The sequence below is a fragment of the Oncorhynchus mykiss genome, chromosome 14 (genome assembly GCF_013265735.2).
Source record: "Oncorhynchus mykiss isolate Arlee chromosome 14, USDA_OmykA_1.1, whole genome shotgun sequence".
NCBI lineage: Eukaryota > Metazoa > Chordata > Actinopteri > Salmoniformes > Salmonidae > Oncorhynchus > Oncorhynchus mykiss.
In genome coordinates this window covers 12,690,780-12,698,139 of record NC_048578.1, presented here as the reverse complement: position 1 = coordinate 12,698,139, position 7,360 = coordinate 12,690,780, and the positions used below count along the sequence as shown (strand labels likewise).

The following is a 7,360-nucleotide window of genomic DNA, read 5'->3' as shown; positions in this document are numbered from 1 at the left end:
CTCTCTCTCTCTCAATTCAATTCAGTAGACTTTATTGACATGGCAAGTTAAATGAATCACATTGTCAAAGTATACATATAACAAAGAATGGTGGGACCAACAGAAATAAGGCAACAATAATAATATTCCCTCTCTCTACCGTGTCAGAAAAAGGTCAGAAGAGGTTTAAGGTCAGTCAGCTGTGAGATTCCTAAGCACAGAGTCAGCCATCCTTCCCTCTTCCCCCTGAAGCCCCCTTGTCCATAGTAAATAACTTCCTCTCCAAGTAGGCTACACGCAGCTGTCAATCAATAAAGAAAGCACCACTCACTCTTCTCTTGGAGGACAGGCTGATCCTTAACCTTTTATCGGCTTCCCTTAGGAGGAAGAACTGGTAGACGTGTGTCATGTATTTTATCAAATGAAAGCTACAGAAAATGACATCCAGCCAGACTTCCCTGCTTTTAGCGTGCCCTAGTGGACGGTCTGAGACCTGCATGTGGAGAACCACGGCGAGAGAAGCAGACAAACGAACTTCAGAGAAAATACATCTCACCCCAGCAGCTGCCAAGCGTCAAAAATGTATTTTCTTGGTGAGAAATGTCAGATGTTCATGTTCACTATACGCATGACTGTTGGGTAACCTATATATGCTAACGTTATATCATGCTGTTTTCTGAACTATTGCAAATTCCTCCTTAACTTTCCCATAGTGGCAAATAATATAGCCTACCAAGCTAACTCCTGGTGTCTCAGAATATTATCACAACAACAGTTAGGCTACAGTGTTAGTCTACAGTTTCCTCACAGGTGTGCACCCACGCCTGGTAATCTGCCCACCCACACCTGGTAATCTGCCCAGTGCTGTGGACCCATAGACGTTCCTCTGATTGGTTTAGGATCCTGTTTAAACCCCATTCAAACCCCTCCCTCTTGTCACCGCGCGGCGTGCTGGAGAGATTTGCAGAATGGCGGAGGGGCGTCGCCGGGGCCAGTCTGCCACGCAATTAGAGTTTTGTTCTGGAGGACCTCAACCGAGGGCTCGTTTTTAATATTGTAGTTTTTTTTTCATTGACAACATTCCCATTGGAATGATGAGAATTGTTTATTGCTCAGGTGGTTCTCAAGTCGTTGTCTTTAGCCTAATGCATGATATGAGTTTACAGAAGCCTCCGAGCCATTGAGAATCATCATGAAGTTGCGGACACCTGTCCTCTTTTTGTCTCGGCACCATTCTGGGTAAGTACAGGAATTGGAACCAGTGCATGTCTTGAACAATAAGTAGCCCAATAAATTAGTTCTAAACGTGTGGCGCTTGCGAGGGATAGCCTGTGGAACTGAGAAGTGTATGACACATTTTTACCTATCCAAGTCACAACGGGAAAAAAACATCTGGGTTTACGTAAATGCACAATGTGACATTCCACACGATTCCAATTTCTCATAATCATGCCATCTGACAAACTGGGAGCATTAACTGCACTCGGCCCCTGTGTGGCGCGCCTGTTTCTTTTGGCACGGGATGATTCCTGGATGGAATCAAAACGATGTTAGATGTTAGGGCTGACAGATGGGGCGCCAGAGGGTGAATCAACTCTAGCTTCAGGTTAAGGGTCACACACACACATAATATATATATATATAAAGTGTGTGAGAGACAGAGACCACCAAAAAACACATACTTTCAGCTATACACATCTCCTCTGGAGTCGTTTCAGTTGAGAAGCCAGCTCTCTAGCCTGTCTGTCTCCCCCCACCCCCATTGTTCAACTGTTTGTAATCAGATTCATATTCCACAACCCCTTCTTATGCAACCACAGTAAACACTATCTACATTCTAAATTAAAATTAGAGACCATTAGTCTATGGTGCTTAAGAATTTATATTGGAAATAATTGTTTAATTGACAGCTGGTGATAAAATGATTGTTTCTTATTAAGCTCTTATACATAACTTAAAGTAAAGTCTCTATTCTACACCACCTCTTCCTCTTCTCTCACTCCATCTCTTTCCCCCTTCACTCCCATCCCCAGGTGAGTTTGGGTCTCTGTCTGAGATGGAGGACCTCCTGTTGAGGAACCTGTTCCAGGGGTACCAGCGCTGGGTCCGGCCCATCCAGCATGCCAACGACAGGGTCACAGTACGCTTCGGACTCAAGATCTCACAGCTGGTGGACGTGGTGAGGATGCACACTACACCACGTGCACACACACAAACAAGGAATTGAAGCGAAACGCACACACACAGTGACGAAAGACCTTACCGTACAAACAAACAATGAAAGACACAAAATATTCTAAATATCTTGTCTGAATGGCTTGAGCCATGCACTTTTTAAGCCAGAATTGTAATTCTGTCCCTCTCCATGTTGCTGAAACAAAACGAGCACTGCCACAGTGAAACAGCCCGATTCTGCTGAGCTGTCCAAGGTCCTGACGTAAAGCTGTTGGCCTCCGTAGAACTCACAGAACACGCTCGTTTTCAAGAGGTTACATTTTTTCAGGGCCAGATGTGATAGGCTGAGATGGTATAGCTGTTCTGTCAGAGGACAAGCAGCTAATGGAACAGTCATGGTGTTAAATATTTTCCTCACCCACACATACTGTGTATTCAGTCTGTGTATTCAGCTCTGTCTCTCTGAGGGTATAGGGGTAGAGGACTGTGGTATGTACAGTGCCTTGCGAAAGTATTCGGCCCCCTTGAACTTTGCGACCTTTTGCCACATTTCAGACTTCAAACATAAAGATATAAAACTGTATTTTTTTTGTGAAGAATCAACAACAAGTGGGACACAATCATGAAGTGGAACGACATTTATTGGATATTTCAAACTTTTTTAACAAATCAAAAACTGAAAAATTGGGCGTGCAAAATTATTCAGCCCCCTTAAGTTAATACTTTGTAGCGCCACCTTCTGCTGCGATTACAGCTGTAAGTCGCTTGGGGTATGTCTCTATCAGTTTTGCACATCGAGAGACTGAAATTTTTTCCCATTCCTCCTTGCAAAACAGCTCGAGCTCAGTGAGGTTGGATGGAGAGCATTTGTGAACAGCAGTTTTCAGTTCTTTCCACAGATTCTCGATTGGATTCAGGTCTGCACTTTGACTTGGCCATTCTAACACCTGGATATGTTTATTTTTGAACCATTCCATTGTAGATTTTGCTTTATGTTTTGGATCATTGTCTTGTTGGAAGACAAATCTCCGTCCCAGTCTCAGGTCTTTTGCAGACTCCATCAGGTTTTCTTCCAGAATGGTCCTGTATTTGGCTCCATCCATCTTCCCATCAATTTTAACCATCTTCCCTGTCCCTGCTGAAGAAAAGCAGGCCCAAACCATGATGCTGCCACCACCATGTTTGACAGTGGGGATGGTGTGTTCAGCTGTGTTGCTTTTACGCCAAACATAACGTTTTGCATTGTTGCCAAAAAGTTCAATTTTGGTTTCATCTGACCAGAGCACCTTCTTCCACATGTTTGGTGTGTCTCCCAGGTGGCTTGTGGCAAACTTTAAACAACACTTTTTATGGATATCTTTAAGAAATGGCTTTCTTCTTGCCACTCTTCCATAAAGGCCAGATTTGTGCAATATACGACTGATTGTTGTCCTATGGACAGAGTCTCCCACCTCAGCTGTAGATCTCTGCAGTTCATCCAGAGTGATCATGGGCCTCTTGGCTGCATCTCTGATCAGTCTTCTCCTTGTATGAGCTGAAAGTTTAGAGGGACGGCCAGGTCTTGGTAGATTTGCAGTGGTCTGATACTCCTTCCATTTCAATATTATCGCTTGCACAGTGCTCCTTGGGATGTTTAAAGCTTGGGAAATCTTTTTGTATCCAAATCCGGCTTTAAACTTCTTCACAACAGTATCTCGGACCTGCCTGGTGTGTTCCTTGTTCTTCATGATGCTCTCTGCACTTTTAACGGACCTCTGAGACTATCACAGTGCAGGTGCATTTATACGGAGACTTGATTACACACAGGTGGATTGTATTTATCATCATTAGTCATTTAGGTCAACATTGGATCATTCAGAGATCCTCACTGAACTTCTGGAGAGAGTTTGCTGCACTGAAAGTAAAGGGGCTGAATAATTTTGCACGCCCAATTTTTCAGTTTTTGATTTGTTAAAAAAGTTTGAAATATCCAATAAATGTCGTTCCACTTCATGATTGTGTCCCACTTGTTGGTGATTCTTCACAAAAAAATACAGTTTTATATATTTATGTTTGAAGCCTGAAATGTGGCAAAAGGTCGCAAAGTTCAAGGGGGCCGAATACTTTCGCAAGGCACTGTAATTATCAAAAAGGGTTGTTGTGAATACGAACTGACGTTATCATACCAAAGAGAATGAAAGGAGGAGAGATGAGGTTGGAAAATTAATAGAACAAAGAGGATGGGGAAAGAGCAAGAGGTGAAACAGGAGGAGGAATGGTGAGCTAGTGAGAAGTGCTCTGCTCCAGGCTGATGAGTGGTACCAGTGTTGCTAGATGTCTGTCCTGTATTAGGTTACAGTTCATCTCTGGACTATGTGATCCCCACAACCTCAAACTCAATCAGACAGCTGATCCCCGCTACTTACACACTTTTCTTCCACGCTCCCTCATTTTCTCTCCTTCTGTTAGTCTTGCTTACCAGTGTGGTCATTTTCTTACATTTAATTTTACAATACCATTATTTTGCGAACACTTTTGGTGTGCGAGTGCTCCATTCAAATGAGATGGGATAATGAACAAGGAATTGAAGCAATTTATCCTGAAACAGACATGATTCTGACTTGGATGTCTACTCTACATGATATCTTGGTCTCTGTCTTTCTCACAGGATGAGAAGAACCAGCTGATGACTACTAATGTGTGGCTGTGGCAGGTGAGGAGGAAAATAGGTTGTAGCCTGTTATCCATAGATGAGGATAGATATATTGTAATATGTGTCTTTCCCTCAACAGGAGTGGCTAGATTCTAATCTACGATCGGACCCTGAGGACTACGGTGGGATCACATCGATCGGAGCTCCATCTGAGGCAATCCGGCTGCCCGACATCGTGCTCTATGAGAAGTAAGCTCTATGATATGTCACATATTATGATGAGCACCATTGAGCATAATGTCTTCAGACAAGACAGTGTTACATCCACCTAGTTTCCCACTAATTGTTCACATTAATAGACTGTTTTGTTTGATGTTTTCCTAAAATGTATGTTTTATGTGCACAATAACCCTGACTCTTATTACTATCCTCCCCCAGTGCTGATGGGTAGTTTGAGGGCTCCCTGATGACCAAAGCCATTGCTAAGTCTAACCGTAGGATCACGTGGACCCCTCCGGCCAGCTACAAGTCAGCCTGCACTACGGACGTCACTTTCCCCTTCGACAGACAAAAACTGCTCCATGAAGTTTGGATCCTGGACATACGATGGTAACATGGTGGACATTATCCTGTTAGGTGATTATGTAGACAGGAAGGACTTCTTCGACAACTGAGAGGGAGATCCTGAACGCCACGGGGGCCAGAGGAAACCGGCGCGACGGGATGTATTCCTTCCCCTTTATGACATACTCTTTCATTATGAAACGTCTCTCGCTGTTCTAGACACTTTCTTATTATTCCGTGTTTCGGTCTGTCGTTCCTGACCTTGCTGGTGTTCTCTCATCTGTCGGATGAAGGGGAGAAGCTCTCTCGCTCTCTCCACCTCCGTCATTGTGCCGCTCACTGTGTTCCTCCTTGTCATAGAGATCATCCCAACTTCCTCCAAGGTCATCCCTCTCATCGGGGAGTATCTCCTCTTCATTATGATCTTCGTCACTCTCTCCGTCATCGTCAGTGTTTGCATTCAACATGCACCACCGCTCCTCAACCTCCTACCACCCCATGTCCCCCTTGGTTTGCTCCCTCTTCCTTCAGAGGCTTGCCAGGATGCTCTGCATGCAGGGCCACACCGACCGGTACCACTATCCAGAGCTGACACCGGAGAGCCCAGAGCTGAAGCCCTGGTCTGGGGGTCAGAGGGGGAGCGGGTAGACCCAGGTAGACCCTCATTCCAGATTGTGCAGGACTGGAAGTTTGTTGCTCAGGTTCTGGACAGGATATTTCTGTGGGCCTTCCTCACTGTGTCGGTCCTGGGGACCATCCTCATTTTTGCCCTGCATATATTCCTTAGTACTTCTCCCCAGTCCGGTCCTAGCACCCCCCTCTAACTCGGCACCCTCCCCAGTCCTGGCCCAGCACCCCACTTTAACTCATCACCCCTCCCTTGTTGGGAAACCAGCACCCCCCTCTAACTAACTTCCCTCCCCAGTCCGGACCCAGGACCCCCCCCACTCAGCACCCCCTGCCGATTCACCCTCTGATGCTAATTCCCCAAACTGAGGCCAGGACACCCAACCAACAATTTAACCCTGACCTCCAGGCTGGAAGCCCCTCTGTCTCAAGTTTCTGCTGAACCTTTCAGCCAACTTGCTATGGTTAGACTCAATCCCATACTGTTGAGCTATGCCCTGCCTTCCCCTGCCACACCTTGTCAGAATAGCACATCTCCTTGCTATAGAGCCTTTACTCACGTTTACATATTACACTGACATAGTTCACTCAATGCACAGAAAACAAATGACAAATATTAGCTTGTTCTTAAGCACAAACTTTGACTTGAATTAGTGTAATATTTATAATATATTCTCTGTAGTTACTGTATATACCAAGAACATTTGACTTATTTCTGCCTGACTTCTTCTCAATAGACTCCTCAAAACCATTATCACCTTGTGACCCAACTATTGTGGTCTTAGTTAGTGTAACTTAGTTTGTCTGTGGGTAGAATGGCGGCAGCATCCAGGCCACTCTGATCGGAGGATCACTGTTCTATTTGTGTTCGTCGAGGGGCCTCATTAGCAAGGGATTGTTTGGGTTCTGTTTTTTTTGTTTGTTTGATTTTGGTTTTGTGTCCTTTTGACTTTTATTTCATACTAGCACTTCATCAACTAGTCAATGATAACAAGCTATTATTCAAGTATAATGTATAGACAACTCTCTCCCCCCCCCATCATGCAGTATTGAATGTCTAAGTCACTTCATTTGGATTCGCTTGGAACTGTTGAGAACACTCAGAGTGATGTGGATGTTACAGACAAGATGAAACGTGATAGTTTTAAATGTAGCATTATTGTATTCCACTAGGGGGCAACCTTGGTATGACAATGATTATCAGGTGTCTCCTACACAGCAACGTTTTTGCTGTTGGCCTAAATATGGGAGCTATTTATTTTGTCTATCAATCCTTTGGTCCTGAATCTTCACAACATGTAATATATGTTATCTCTCACACACGGATACTCTTACACACTTTTGCATGTCATGCACACAAACACACACATACCCAATAGGAAA

The 7,360-nt window shown here is 44.4% G+C and overlaps 1 pseudogene; it reads left to right on the top strand.

Annotated features, from left to right (window-relative positions):
- The first annotated feature begins 1,533 nt into the window (after nucleotides 1-1,533).
- LOC110488813 lies at nucleotides 1,534-6,174 on the top strand (annotated as a pseudogene).
- The last annotated feature ends 1,186 nt before the right edge of the window (nucleotides 6,175-7,360 follow it).